At 43.5% G+C, this 15,538-nt stretch overlaps 1 long non-coding RNA gene across 1 annotated transcript; it reads left to right on the forward strand.

Annotated features, from left to right (window-relative positions):
• The first annotated feature begins 2,199 nt into the window (after positions 1-2,199).
• LOC117071158 lies at positions 2,200-11,138 on the forward strand. Its single transcript, XR_004432170.1, has 3 exons — positions 2,200-2,468; positions 10,496-10,649; positions 10,932-11,138. It is a non-coding gene; the product is annotated as an uncharacterized LOC117071158 (long non-coding RNA).
• Positions 11,139-15,538: the final 4,400 nt, after the last annotated feature.

Consider the following 15,538-nt stretch of genomic DNA (forward strand, 5'->3'; position numbering starts at 1 on the left):
GCTGGAGTGCAGTGGTGTGATCATGGCTCATTGCAATCTCCATCTCCGTGGTTCAAGCCATTCTCCCCCCTCAGCCTCCTGGGCTCAAGTGATTCTGCTGCCTCAGACCTTTGAGTAGCTGGGATTACAGGTACACACCACCAGGCCCGGCTAATTTTTGTATTTTTAGTAGAGATGGGGTTTTGCCATGTTGGCCAGGCTGGTCTCAAACTCCTGACCTTTGGGAGGCCAAGGTGGTGATCTGCCCACCTTGGCCTCCCAAAGTGCTGCAATTACAGATATGAGCCACCATACCCAGCTCGGGCCACTTTTCTAAAAAATTTATTTGTGTATTTATTTCTTTTCATAGAAATGTAGTTTTGCTATGTTGCCCTGGCTGATCTCCAACTCCTGGCCTCAGGTGATCCTCCTGCCTTAGCCTCTTGAGTGCTAGGATTACAGGCCTCTCCTATAAGGGCTCTAACCCCATTCTGAGGGCCCCACCCTCATGGCCTAATCACCTCCCAAAGGCCCCAATTTCTAATACCATCCCCTTGGAGGTTAGGATTTCAACATATAAATTTTGAGGAGAAACAAACATTCAAACCATAGCGAATATTTTCATTAATACTTTTCATTTCATTATATGTTGAGATCATAATAGATTTGATATATAAGGTTAAGTAAAAATATATTATTAAAATTAATGTAGCTACTGAAAGTTTCAAATTATATGTACAACTTACATTATATTTCTATAGGACAGTATTGGTCTTTACACAGATTTTAAGGTTCTGTCCTGCTATGAGGTTCCACGATTCAAACATGAGCAGTCTTAGAGGGGGAAAAAAGTTCCAGGTAAGCCTTGCATGTAGCTATCCACTCCTAGGGAACTATCCTACAGAAGCACACATGGGGATCTGTACGATGCGTGTATGTTTGTAGTATTATTTATAGCATGAAGAAAAAAGCTGAAAACAAACTAAATGTTCAACAGAGGGGAACTGGTTAATAAATGATAGTACATCCATGGGACATGTACAGGCATTAAAAAGGCAAGCTATTTCCCATAAGAATCACCTGAGACACTTATTAAAAATACCAATATAGGCCAGGTATGGTGACTCATGGTTGTAATCCCAGCACTTTGGGAGGCCAAGGTCAGAGGATCAGTTAAAGCCAGGAGTTTGAAACCAGCCTGGGCAACATAGCAAGACCCTGTCTCTACAAAAAACTGTTTCTACAAAAAACAGCCAGGTGTGGTGGCGCATGCCTGTAGTTCCAGCTACAAGGGAGGCTGAGGTGGGAGGATCACTTGAGCCCAGGAGATTGAGGCTGCAGTGAGCTACGATTGTGCCACTGCATTACAGTCTTGGGAACAGAACAAGACCCTGTTTCTCTCTGTCTCTCTCTCTCTCTCCACACACACACAATTAGAAAAAAAAAAGACTTCTCCAGGTGCCTCCCTGAGAAATTCTCATTCAGCAAGTTTGGAGTGAGACCTGTCAGTCTCAATGTTTAAAATGTGCCCCTGAGTGATTCTGATTTCCAGACAAGTTTCCAGACACTAAAACAATTGGTAAGTATATATAACTGCATGGAAAAAATAAGCAAGATCGTGTTTGGACTTATAGTCTATGATGCATTTTTGTTTATAAAACAGGATTGTATATGTATGTTTGTGTGTAGAAATACACATATTAATGTACAGAAAAGATTTAGAAGGATATAAACCCAGCTGCAACAGGTGATTCCCTCTTGGAAATGGGGAAAAAGAAATGGGCTTTGCATTTTTACTTGCATACTTCATGTTTGTTTGTTTATGCATCGCTTACAGGAGGGGGAGAGGAGTCCCCTTGTGATTTCATCAGTTCCCAAGGGTTTGGGGAGGGTGAGCAATGGAGGAAGCCAGGGGTGAGGCAGTCAGCTGCACTCACAGCCATGGCCTCACAGCCCAAGGACTGCCCATTGTGAAGTCCCTTGGGGTGCCCCCACCCTGCACCCTCATTCTTCCCACTAGCTCCAGATGGGCTCTGGCATTAACCTGCAGCTCCTCCTGAGCTCTTCCCCCACTGCCCCCAACACAAGGGGAGCCCTGACTTGGGAGGAGAGCTTTCCAGATCGTAGCTTGGCCTGAGGCAGAGCCAGAGCGATGAGGTCACCCAGCACAGCTGCTAACTATTTCAAGGAAACAGGTGGTGGCTCTGGCCTCTTCATGGGCTTGGAGTTTTCTGGGAGAGGCCTCTTCAAGGGCGTCCTTGAAGCCCAGTCGCGAATGTCCCTGTGGTTGCTAAAGGGGAGCTCAGGGTAATGGAGTATCCTCAAGAACCTACAGATATTACCTCCCACCAGAATCGTGGTGTCAGCCCTGGCTGCATATTCCTTCAATGGGAGGGCTTTAGAAATGCTATGCCAGAGCTGCATCCCCGACCAACAAAGTCAGACTTTCCAGGATGCAGCCAAGGCATCAGTATGTGGAAAGCTTTCAGGTGAGTCCAATGTGCAACCAAGGTTGAGGCCACCGGTTCAACCCTTGCAACTAAAGGTCCTGGACCAGCAGCATTCCCTGGAAGCTCATTAGAAATGCAGAACCTCAGAATCTGCATTTCAAGATCCCTAGGAGATTTGTGTGCAAAGAGCTTGAAAGCGCTGCTGCTATAGGTAGACACGGAGCTAGAGGTTAAACACATAGGCTCTGGGGACTGCAAAAGGGGTGAAATGCTAAGACCTTGACTTCTCCTCCTTGATGTAATGAAGATAGTAAAATCTTCGTCTTGGATTGTGCTGATGATTACGATGTCTGTACCTGGTACTTAGCACTCAGTATATATGAGCTTCTATTTTGTTAGGATCGTTACTGTTTTTAATCCTGAAATGCAACCTGCTCGGTTGGCCAGCCTGCTCTGAGCATATGCTGGCTCTGTTTTTTGTCCAGCTCAGCCTTCATTCTGCCAGCATCAAATGTCTTTTCTCTCTGGGAACTCAGACACAGGGACCAGAAAGTTCATGGCTCAGTCCAGACTGTCTCTGATCCCAGAGTTGTTTTTCCTGTGAAAATCATGTGATTGCTCCATTGCTAGGGAAAGTCAAACAATAAAAGGGTGTAGGTTCTCGTAATTGCTGTGGAAGCTGCAAATGTGGAGTGTTTCTGTGCCAGCTGGAGAGGAGAAAGGTTTGGGAAGGAGGTTGCCAAATACTGCCTCCCAGACTTCTTGGTTGTGGTTCAACTCCGGACTGAGAGTCTGAGGAGGTGGCCCCGTGATGACTGGAGAATCAGTCACTGATCTATGACAGACAGAGCATAGCATCAAGCAATGCTGTGCTTTCAAGGATAGCAGTCTTCCTCAACAATAGGATTTTCTTTAAAAGCCCTCTTCATTCATTTAAAGAAACATTAATTAAGCATTTCTGGCCAGGCATGGTGGCTCACGCCTGTAATCCCAGCACTTTGGGAGGCCGAGGCAGGTGGATCATGAGGTCAGGAGATCGAGACCATCTTGGCTAACACGATGAAACCCTGTCTCTGCTAAAAAATACAAAAAATTAGCCAGTTGTGGTGGGGGGCGCCTGTAGTCCCAGCTACTTGGGAGGCTGAGGCAGGAGAATGGAGTGAACCCAGAGGCGGAGCTTGCAGTGAGCCGAGATCGCTCAACTGCACTCCAGCCCAGGCGACAGAGTGAGACTCTGTCTCAAAAAAATAAAACGAAATAAAAGCATTTCCTAAGTGCCAGGCATTGCACTATTATCTCATTTCATCATCAAAGTTATCCTTTGGGGTTGGCATTACCCTCATTTTACAGGCAAGAAAACAAGCTCAGAGGTGTTTGGTTTTAGGGTTAAACAGCCATTGGATGACACAATTGGAATGATACACAAGTTGTCCTGAGTCCACAGCACCCCTCTGGGTCACTCTGTGCTACTACTTCTCCCCAGTCCAGGAAAACATGGTGTTGGAGGATGGAGCCCCTTTTAGTGAAAGACTGGGTTGTTTGCTATTCTTTGTGTTTACCCCTCCTACTGTTGAGACTGGCACATCTCCCCAAGTCACTCTGCCAATCCCTTCATTCTCTGAGAGAGAGGACATTACTCCACTATGAACTACAGTGTTGCATTCGCAAACTGCAGGAACTGAAAATAACGTCTCTTACTTTCTTTCACCTTTCCATTCAAGAAACATTTATTGAACATGTCAAGAATTACACAGGTAAGTAAAAAGGAGACATGGGTCTTGCTTGAGGGACAAGAGTGTGGTAGAATGAGTCCTGGCCTCTGGGAGAGTGGACAATATGTGGTAGTTTTATGGGTAAAAAAGGAGGGATTTCAGGCAAAGGGAAAAACACAAGCAAAGGTACAAAGGCAGAGAGTATATCTTTGTGCCTACCTTTTTTTCTTTTCTTTTCTTTTGAATCACTAAAATGCAGATTTCTTGAAATAAAAGCCAATTGGAATTATTTTTATTTTTATTTTATTTTATTGCATTTCATTGCATTCCATTTTATTTTGTTTTGTTTTATTTTGAGAAAGAGTTTTGCTCTTGTTGGCCAGGCTGGAGTACAATGGCACGATTTTGGCTCACTGTAACCTCCACCTCCCAGGTTCAAGCAATTCTCCTGCCTCAGCCTCCCAAGTAGTTGGGATTACAGGCATGCACTACCACACCCGGCTAATTTTGTATTTTTAGTAGAGATGGGGTTTTATCATGTTGGTCAAGCTGGTCTCGAACTCCTGACCTCAGGTGATCCACCTGCCTCAGCCTCCCAAAGTGCTGGGATTACAGGCATAAGCCACCATGCTCAGCCCACCAATTGGAATCTTGAAGAGCAAAGTTGTTTTGAATTTTAAATGAATTCAAAATAATAAAATTCATAGCATCCAGTCATTCCTAACACTATGACCCAGGCACTGTCCTAAACACTTGATGTACATTAACTCATTCAATCCTCATAAGAACCTATAAGGTGGGTGCTAATATCCCCATTTCAGAAATGAAGAAACTGAGGCACAGAGAGGCTAAGTAACTTGCCAAAGACCTGTTAAATGGTTTAACGATTAAGTGACTGAGCCAGGATCCAAACCCCAGGCCTTCTGGCTCCCGAGTCTGTAATGTTTCCCATCTGCTATATTGCCTCTCCAATGCCAAACAATCTAACATACCGCTGCAGCCTCTGGCAATCTCATTTTGGAAGTACTTTTTCATAACTCATTTCTAGTGCACAGCAGGACTGTGGCCCAGGAGACCTGTGGCTCTCCTACAAATATCCGTGTAATAAAAGAATAATAGCAGTTAATATTTGTTGAGTACCTGCTAATATTTATCAAGTTCCAGGCATATTTAATGCTCACCAAAACCCTCTGACATAGGTGGATTGTTCCTCCCCATCCCCCACTTAGTAACTATGGAACTAGGGCTCAGAAACTGACCCAGGATGGCCCAGCTAGGAGCTGGCAGAGCTGAGTGAGCCATCCCAGGCTATCTGAAACCAGAGCTTCCCTTCCCAGCAGCACTCCCATGGGGCCTTTCTGTCATGGGAGTAATTTAACTTTCCTCTTTTCTGGTTTTCTTGTCTGTCACATGGGAATAAAATAACTAATATCTGTGTGTAACAGTGTAGATTACAGAGGATTCTCTGGTGCACAATCTCATTTGAATCTCCCAGCAACCCTATCAAGAACAACACCCCTTCCAACGAGCTCAAGAGATCTTTAGGTTCTAACCACTGCATTTCTAGAGAGTGCTGTCTGGTTGTTGGCTAAACTTCTGCCTTCCGTATGCTGCCACTGGTGGGGACAATAGAACAAACAGGAAGAGCCGTCTTGGGCCAGCCACAATGGCTCACATCTGTAATCCCAGTGCTCTAGGAGGCTGAGACAGGAGGATCACTGAAGGCCAGGAGTTGGAGACCAGCCTGGGTAACATAGTGAGACCTTGTCTCTACAAATAAATTAAAAATTAGCTAGATGTGGTGACACGTATAATCCCAGCTACTCAAAGGGCTTGAGGCGGGAGGATTGCTTGAGCCCAGGCATTCGAGATTGCAGTGAGCTATGATTGCACTACTGCACTCCAGCCCAGGAAACAGAATGAGACCCTGTCTCTTTAAAAAAAAAAAGAAAGAAAGAAAAAAAAGAGTAATTTCATTCATGCAAGGAATGTGTATCCCTTTCCACAAAGATTAAGACTGACCAACGAGAGAATTATGTCACCCCATTGATCAGAAGTGAGAGGATACATGGACCAGAAGGGCTCACTGGCATTGTGGGGTGATGGCCTGGAAAGCCCTGGAAAGAAATAGGTATGACTGTCCCTAGAGAACTGGTGGAGAGCCCACGAGGTAGAGGGTAACTGCCCTGGGTCCTAGCACAGGGTAAAGGATGTCTCCCCGAACCCAGCTGCCCTCAGGTCCAGAGGTGGCATTGCAGTTGAAATATAGCCAGTTAAAACAAAGACATAGGCCCACACACGCAGCTCACACCGAAGGTTAGCAGGGAACAGAGAACTAACAATAGTTCAGAGCCCCAAACTCATCCTGTGTGTGATGTGAATGAGAATCACCCAAAATCAGCACCCCAGCACAATTCTGGCAGCTCAATCTTGTATGATCTAATGAAAGAAATAATTCACAGGCCAGTGAGGCAATCCACACTCCAGGTGGTCCTCCTGGATGAAGAATCCAGCCACAAGATACCAAAAAGATCCCATAGATCCAAGAGCTCCTCGGGTCTCTGGTTAACTCCACCTGAGTGGTAGTAGGTAAAGAGTGCCCCGAGGTGAAGAAATGGGAACAGAAGTGAGAACATTGCATTTGGTTCTTGATCCAGGCTCAGGGTTACCCACCCAGATAGCACTGGGTCACAAAGCATAGAACCCCTGAAGCCTGGATCCTGGGCCAGGGCTCCATTTGTCTGGTTTAAGAGCAGCATTGCCAGTAATACACCTACTTTTCATTCCTGAGGCTGGAAAAGTAAGATACTAAACTAGCTTTCCTGTCTCTCTTGCAACTAGGCATGGCCATGTGATTCAGTCCTAGCTACTGAGATATAAGTGAGAATTTACCAGATGTGGATGAGGTGTTTTAGGAAGATTTTCCTTCCTGATATAAAAAAAGCCTCTTTTCCAGCCCAGACCACTTCCTTTCTTCCTTAAATAAGCTTTCTAAAGATGAGATACCTGGAGCTGTGGCAACCATTTTGCAATCACAAGGCAAAAAGCCTAAGATAAAGAGACAAAAAGCCTAGGATGAGAGAGTAGAAAGAGCCAGGGTCCTTTTGCCATTATTATTATTTATTTTATTTTATTTTTATTTATTTGAGATGGACTCTTGCTCTGTCACCCAGATTGGAGTGCAGTGGCACGATGTCTGCACACTGCAACCTCCATCTTCCAGGTTCAAGTGATTCTCCCAAGTAGCTGGGATTACAAGCGCTTGCCACCATGCCTGGCTAATTTTGTATTTTTAGTAGACACAGGGTTTCACCACGTTGGCCAGGCTGGTCTCAAACTCCTGACCTCAAGTGATCCACCTGCCTCGGCCTTCCAAAGTTTTGGGATTACAGGCGTGAGCCACCACGCCTGGCCCCTTTTGCCATTATTAAACAACATCCTCTGGGACTTCTAATGTTCAGACTGTTCAGGTCAGATAATGAATGTCTTTAGTCTGTGAGTTACTATAGCTGGTTATTCTGATACTTGCAGCTGGAAAGCATTCCTACAAAATATAGGCTAAAATAATCAAAGTCCAGCTCAAGGGTGGGCTAAGTGCTGGGTCCTATGTGAGACGCTCAACAGCATCTCAAAGATTGCAAGAATCTCTTTTCTTTTTTTTTTTTTTTTTTGAGACGGAGTCTCGCTCTGTCACCCAGGCTGGAGTGCAGTGGCCAGATCTCAGCTCACTGCAAGCTCCGCCTCCCGGGTTCACGCCATTCTCCTGCCTCAGCCTCCCGAGTAGCTGGGACTACAGGCGCCGCCACCTCGCCCGGCTAGTTTTTTTTTGTATTTTTAGTAGAGACGGGGTTTCACCGTGTTAGCCAGGGTGGTCTCGATCTCCTGACCTCGTGATCCGCCCGTCTTGGCCTCCCAAAGTGCTGGGATTACAGGCTTGAGCCACCGCGCCCGGCCAAGAATCTCTTTTCTAAAAAAACTTCCAGTCTAGACATGAGATAAATGTGCAAACAGATGTGACATCTGTGTCATGCCACTAACACCTGAGAAGGTACAAAGGTTCAATCAATTTCCTAAAAGAATTCAATCTTATTTAGCTAAGTATGGTCAGAGATGTAAATTCATGGATGCTGGAAAATATTATTTACTTTTTATAAAATTGTCTTTTAATTCAGAGATTCGGTGACAGGTGGGACTCCCAGGGTTTCTTTTCTCTCAGAGCTCCCTTTTTCTCTGACCCTCCCTTCCATGTGCTCATCAGTTTTTGCCCTCATCTCCAGGTGCTGCCTCCGTCCTGGTGGTTGCTCTTTGTCGGGTCACGGTCATGAGCCTCTGCATTTCTAATTCCGTCCTGGAAGGGCAGGAGAGAGAACTCCTTGTAGTTGGTAGATCTTTAAAGTCCTTTTAAGGATTAAGCTTAGTGTTAAAAAAGTTATTCACAGTGGAGCAGCTAATATTAGTTAATAGTTAAACAAAATTTTTCTTGGTACATATTGACTTCTCTGAAAGCATATTGTTAATGGGTTGTTGTGCTTTAAATCCACCTTCCCATTGGGGTGATAAATGAAATACTCAAAATAGGTGACAGGGACAGCACACACTATTCCCCACACAAAAATGTCAAGATCACCAGACAATTACTAAAAAGGGGATCTGGTGTGACAAAATGCAGGATGGCATAAAAGAAGGGGCACCTTTGTGAGCTTGGGGGAGTCAGGGAAGCCTTCACAAAGGAGTAGCATTTGTTGGGACCTTGAGAACAATTAGGTATGTATTAGGACACTTGGGTGTAAGTGACAGAAACTCAAACTAGTTTAAGAAAAAGGGACTTAATTGTAAGGATACCGGAATCGCTTTCACAAAATAAAAGGAAAAGTTGAACGACCTAAAAGGAAAGAAGGGCAAGGAAATAGCTGGTCTTCAGCACAAGTGGATTAGAGCAGCAGTCCCCAAGCTTTCTGGCACCAGGGACTGGTTTCGTGCAAGACAATTTTTCCATGGTAGCAGGGGTGGGGGAAAGGAGGGTGGTTTCAGGATGAAACTGTTCCACCTCAGATTATCAGGCATTAGACTCTCATAAGGAGCGCACAACCTAGATCTCTTGCATGCACAGTTCACAATAGGGTTCACCCTCCTATAAGAATCTAAACCATTGATCTGAAAGGAGGTGGAGCTCAGGCAATAATGCTTGCTCACCTGCTGCTCACCTCCTGCTGAGTGGCCCAGTTCCTAACAGGCCATGGACCAGTACCAGTCTGCGGCCTGGAGGTTAGAGACCCCTGGAATAGAGAATGTCTACTTTACTTGCCTCAGTTTCTCTCTGCATCTTAAAACAGAGAAAGAGTAACTCAAATGTGCTGTTCTTGATATGAAATTCTCAGGAAATCTGCTTGGTTCACCTTGGTTAGGTTGCCCACATGTAGGACAATCAGTTGTGGTCAGGGATAAGAAGTCATATGAGAACTTGTCAGTTCCTGCTAAAATCATGGGGTTGGAGACAGTGGAGGAAGATGCCCCAGAAGAAAGGGGCAGGTGTTGCCAGAGGAATGCTGTTGTACTGTAGTTATTGTTGGTGGTGTGCATATGATACTAGGCAGATAAATAAAAATACGCAGAGAGGAGAAATGGAAGATGATAAGGATGAGTAGATGACAAATAGCACACTGGGTAAAGCAAAGAGTATGTTCAAAGGCGCAGAAGTGTGATGGTACATGGTACGTTCTAGGAACTACAAATAGATCAGCATTGGTGGAATAGGAAGTTAAAGAGGAGGATGACAGAAGTTAAGGCTGGAGAAGTAGGCTAAGGCTGATTAAGGGGGATCTTGTATCTCATCGTAAGGAACTAAGATTTTTTCCCTTAGGTAACAAAGAGCCATTGAAGGAATTTCAATAGGAGAGAGAAATTATGAGATTTATATATTAGATCATTCCAATCGCTATGAAAGGAATGGATCAGACAATGTTTACAAGTGTGGTACCCAGGACAAACTGATTTTACTTGGTGCAAGAGCTGGTTCTAAGTGATATGCAAAAAGGAAATTGAATTTCATTGGTTCATATAGTGAGAGAGTTAGTCTCTTTAAAATTCTCTTTGAGTCTGTTTGATTAACTTGAGGAGAAATGATTCATTTGGTGCCTATATGTTTTTCATATCTCTCCAAGGCATGGTAACCTCCCTTTTCATCAAAGAAAGAGCAGAGCCTCAAACTCAGAACCTTCAGCAACCAACAATATCCAGCTAAGATTGAATAACATAGTTTTGTTTTTATTGTATGATTTTTATGGTTAATTATCTCTTTATGGCAAATTATACTGGTTTTTCACTTATGATAATGATATCAAAAATCCTTTTTAGGAAAACTGAGCAAAATGAAAGCCAATTCAAAGAAGCAATTAAGTACATAATTGTGCAGATGATATGTGGAAATGGTAAGAATGGTGACAATGGGACGTAAGTGACTGATATTTGGGATACACTGGATTAGAAGAAAATAACCCCCAAGAGACCAGTAAGAAGGATACAGCAACAGCACATGAGAGATTTTAAACTCCTTGATAAATAGAAAAAAACTAGCCGGGCGAGGTGGCGGGCGCCTGTAGTCCCAGCTACTCCGGAGGCTGAGGCAGGAGAATGGCGTAAACCTGGGAGGCGGAGCTTGCAGTGAGCTGAGATCCGGCCACTGCACTCCAGCCCGGGCGACAGAGCAAGACTCCGTCTCAAAAAAAAAAAAAAAAAAAAACTCCTTGATATCAGAAAGATTTATCTTCTATTAATTTTGCTTTCCTCTCAGGAATAAGTTTAGAGGGCAGCAAGGGTGACTGTCCAGCTAGGAATCTCATCAGCAATGCAAAACATTGTCACAGATGCTGAGATAGACCTTGAGGTTAATGCATTGTTTCTAACATTAGGTCCTAAAACTTTTCCTGAAAAGCTACCTTAAATCTAACTTTTGAAAGTGCACAATAAAAGTGAATTAAATAAAAACAACTTGAAATTTATACTTATCCTTCAAATTCCTCAAATATCACTTCCTCTGAGAAGCTTTCCCTGATCTTTCTGTGTCTTTTTGGCAGCTCCTTGCCCTGTGCTTTCAACAACCCTTCCCACACATCTAAGCAGAGCTATGGTAGAATGGTTTCTTTGTGTGCCACCTCATCAGGCTCTAAGTTGTCCAGTGACTGTCTTTCATCCTTTTTATCCACACCCCTTGAGGCTGTTCTGGCACAAAATAGGTATGAGTTCAATAAATATTTGTGCAACAAATGAATCTTGCTGTGAGGACACCACATTATAGAAGAACACTTAGAAAGTCATTATGTTCCAGCCGGGTGCGGTGGTTCATGACTGTAATCCCAGCACTTTGGGGGGCCCAGGCCGGCGGATCATGAGGTCAGGAGATCGAGACCATCCTGGCTAACACAGTGAAACCCCGTCTCTACTAAAAATACAAAAAATTAGCCAGGCGTGGTGGCACGTGCCTGTAGTCCCAGCTACTCGGGAGGCTGAGGCAGGAGAATCGCTTCAACCTGGGAGGCAGAGGTTGCAGTGAGCAGAGATAGCATCATTGCACTCCAGCCTGGGCGACACAGCGAGACTCCATCACAAAAAAAAAAAAAAAAAAAAAAAGAAAGAAAGAAAGAAAGAAAAATATTACATTCCATATTATTGATTTCAAGTTCAGTAAAAGTTCATAGATGGGAAAGATCAATATGAACAGAGGATGTATTGGAAGAGTTAGGATGTTACGGAGCTTGAGTTGGAAAGAGGAAATCTGAATAAAGATTCTTCAACGCCACTTCAGCATCTTACTAGCAAGATTCCTACTTGGAAGAGAGTGTGTGTGTGTGTGTGTGTGTCTGAGTGTTGGAGTGTGTGTCCGTGTGTGTCTGAGAGTGGGGTGTTGGAGGGAAGGAGGGAAAAAGCCGGGTCTTTGTAATGAATTTCTCTTGTCCCTTTTTCCTCTCACTTTTCTCAAGACTAGCCCTGTAGAATTTGGCTGTCATTGTCTACAATCCTTCCTGTTCCTAGCATGTCCCACAAAATGCCTGGCCCATAAATACATGTGGGGTGGAAGGAGTGCCTTGCCATAAAGACAAAACTAAACCCTGTCTTATGGACTGAAGTTTATTAAGAGTTCATAGAGAGGAGAAGGGTGGGAGCTGTGAGATCTTATGAAGGGGTTCTAGTGGATACAGGGTTGATCTGGGTTGTGATACATAAAGACATAGATGTTCCCACTCCCATGACCGCCAGTATTCTTCCAAACTGCCGATTAAAATGGCGCTAGTCCTCCAAACCAGCGAAAGCTGCCCTGCCGTATTGGTAGCCACTAACCACATGCGGCTATTTAAATTTCAACACAATTTAAAATTCAATTCTTCAAATCGCACTAATCACATTTCAAGTGTCCAGTAGCCACACATGCCTAGTGGCTTCCATATTAAATAGCTCAGATAAAGAACGTTTCCATCATCTTAGAATATTCAACTGAACAACGCAGATCTAAAGAGTAAATCCTCTCCGGGATGCTGAAGGTGGGAGCCACATTTAAATGCTTTTCACAGTCTTAGAAAAGTTCCCTTTCACTTTTAGCTACTATACCTTAGGATTTAACCAACATGTCCATTACTGATGGTTTCTACACGTTCAGAATGTATGTATTCTCAGAAAGCATGCAGTGAATTTTCTTTAACAATTCAGTGGTTTTTAGCATATTCGCAAAGTTGTATAACCATAACCACTAATTACAGAACATTTTCATCACCCCAAAAAGAAAGTTTGTAGCCATTAAGCAGTCACTCCTCATTTCCCCTTGGCAACCACTAATCTGCTTTCTGTCTCTATGGATTTGCCTATTCTGAATATTTCATATAAATAGAATCATACAGTGCATGGCCTTTTGTTTCTGGTTTCTCTCACATAGCATAATATTTTCTAGATTTATTCATATTTTGGCATTTATCAGTACTTCATTTTATGCCTGAATAATATTCCATTATATGGATATACAGTAAGTTCTCATTTATTGTCATTGATAGGTTCTTGAAATGGCAACCTTTAAGCAAAACAATGTATAAAAAAACCCAATTTTCCCATAAGGGAATTGACATAAATGAGAATTAAGTTCCTACAGCATATTTCTGGTAACAAAAACATCACCAAACTGCTAAATAAAGAGCAAAAACACTTCTAATATTAAAGGTGGAAATAAATGTGAGCTATATGTACACTTTTAAAAGATTAATAAAAACAAGCAAGATAATTATTTGCCCCATTACTCCAGTTCAAGGTCTCAGGTGATTGGAGCCCATCTGGCAGCTCAGCACACCAACAGGGAACCAATCCCAAACAGGACACCATTCCATCGCAAGCCTCTCTCTCTTTCTCTTTCTCTCTCTCTCTCTCACACACACACACACATTCACACTCATCCTGCTACAATTTAGACGCACCAATGAACCTAATGTGCACATCTTTGGAATGCAAAAGGAAACTGGAGTACCTGGAGAAAACTCATGCAGATGTGAGGAGAACGTGCAAACTTTCAGCTGACAGTTGATTTTTTTTTCTCATCAACATCCTAAAGAAACAACGTTATTGGAGGACCTTCTGTACTATTTAATACATTTTGTTTATCTATCATTAATTGATGGGCATTTGGGTTGTTTCTACCTTCAGCTATTACAAATAATGATATTATGAACATTTGTGCACAAGTATTTGTGTAGGCATATGCTTTCAGTTCTCTTGGTTGTATATCAAGGAATGGAATTACTGGGTCATATGGTAACTCTATGTTTAACTTTTTGAGAAATTGTATAACTGTCTTGTAAGTCAACTGCACCACTTCACCTTGTGTTCATTTAAGGAAGAGCTTATTCTTCTCTGGACCTGACAGTGTTTGACATACAGAAACTACCTATTTACTGTTGGATTGAATGGATGATCAGTTTGCTCCACACCAAATGTTCTTCCAGTCTGGAACTGAAGAATGCCCTGTTGAAGACCAGGATAGGGTGTGGCCCTAGTCTCTTTAATACCACCCTATTAGCCTGTCAGGGGTTTTCATCAGTCACTTCATGTTTATTAAGTACCTACTTACTTGGGGATACATTGATTGGGGATACATCACGAAGTAATGCACAGTCTTCTAGTTAGAAAGACGGCCATTTGAGCAGATCACTAGAATGCTGTTGCTAATTGATGTTATGGGCATATAAGACAGGCAAGAGGTTCCCAACTCAGCCTAGGAGATTGAGTGAAGACTTCGCAGAGGAAAGAATATTTGAGTTTTGAGCATTAAGCAGTGGTCACCAGGGAAGAAATGTGATACAGGGGGCGAACTAAATAAAGCATTTTGCTAGAGACAGAGAACAGACCAAGACATAAGCAGTTCCTGCCCCCAACAAGATTCCAAGGTTATGGAAGTAGAATTCAGGTTCTTCCTTCACTTCTCACTCTTCCTTCATTTGCCATCCTTCTTTCACTTGTCATCCTTGGGCTGAGCTTAATATGAAGCGATGAGGGTTGAGCAGTTTGACAAACCGTTTTGGGTCAGCTTGGTTCTCTGACTGAAACAGTCCTTCTTCGTTAGAGTGATAGTTTGACCAATCCAAATGCAACTCTGCTTTGGCAGAAGCCGCAGCTATGGAAAGTGAGCAACCTGAATTATGGGCTAATGTCTCCATGCGCTTCTGATGCTTGGAGAGGGATGCCCACGAAAGAACTCTCCTCACACAGTCCACACCATGCCGTGCTCTGTCCGGTGTTCCTCCCAGGTGAGGTTCAATCCATGCCCGTCCACCTATTCAATATAAAGTGAATCAACTGAGGCCCAGCATGGTAGCTTATGCCTGTAATCCCAGCACTTTGGGAGGCCGGGGCGGGCGGATCACTTGAGGCCAGGAGTTCGAGACAGCCTGGCTGACATGGTGAAACCCTGTCTCTACTAAAAATACAAAAATTAGCCGGGCGTGGTGGCACGTCCCTGTAATCCCAGCTACTCAGGAGGCTGAGGCAGGAGAGTATCTTGAACCCGGGAGGCAAAGGTTGCAGAGAGTTGAGATTGTGCAACTACACTACAGCCTCGGCGACAGAGCGAGACTCTGTCTCCAAAAAAAAAAAAAAAAAAAAAATTAAAGTGAATCAACCGTCCATTGATATAAACTGGAGAAAACAGAGGTAATTTCCTCTTGGAAGATCGATCTTGGGCTCCTTAAAGTAAATGACTGTAAGCTCACCCTAGGGTAAGGGCCAAGACTGTTCAGAGTGGGTGAAACTGTTAAAGCCTTGAGTCTTTACTTCTCTCCTAAGCCAAATTTCTCACTCAAGGTGTACTGTCAATATAGGAGAATAAACAAGGTGGAAATGTCTGGAGAAAAATGGCTACATACTTGC

Source organism: Trachypithecus francoisi, unplaced genomic scaffold (genome assembly GCF_009764315.1).
Source record: "Trachypithecus francoisi isolate TF-2019V2 unplaced genomic scaffold, Tfra_2.0 Lachesis_group3, whole genome shotgun sequence".
NCBI lineage: Eukaryota > Metazoa > Chordata > Mammalia > Primates > Cercopithecidae > Trachypithecus > Trachypithecus francoisi.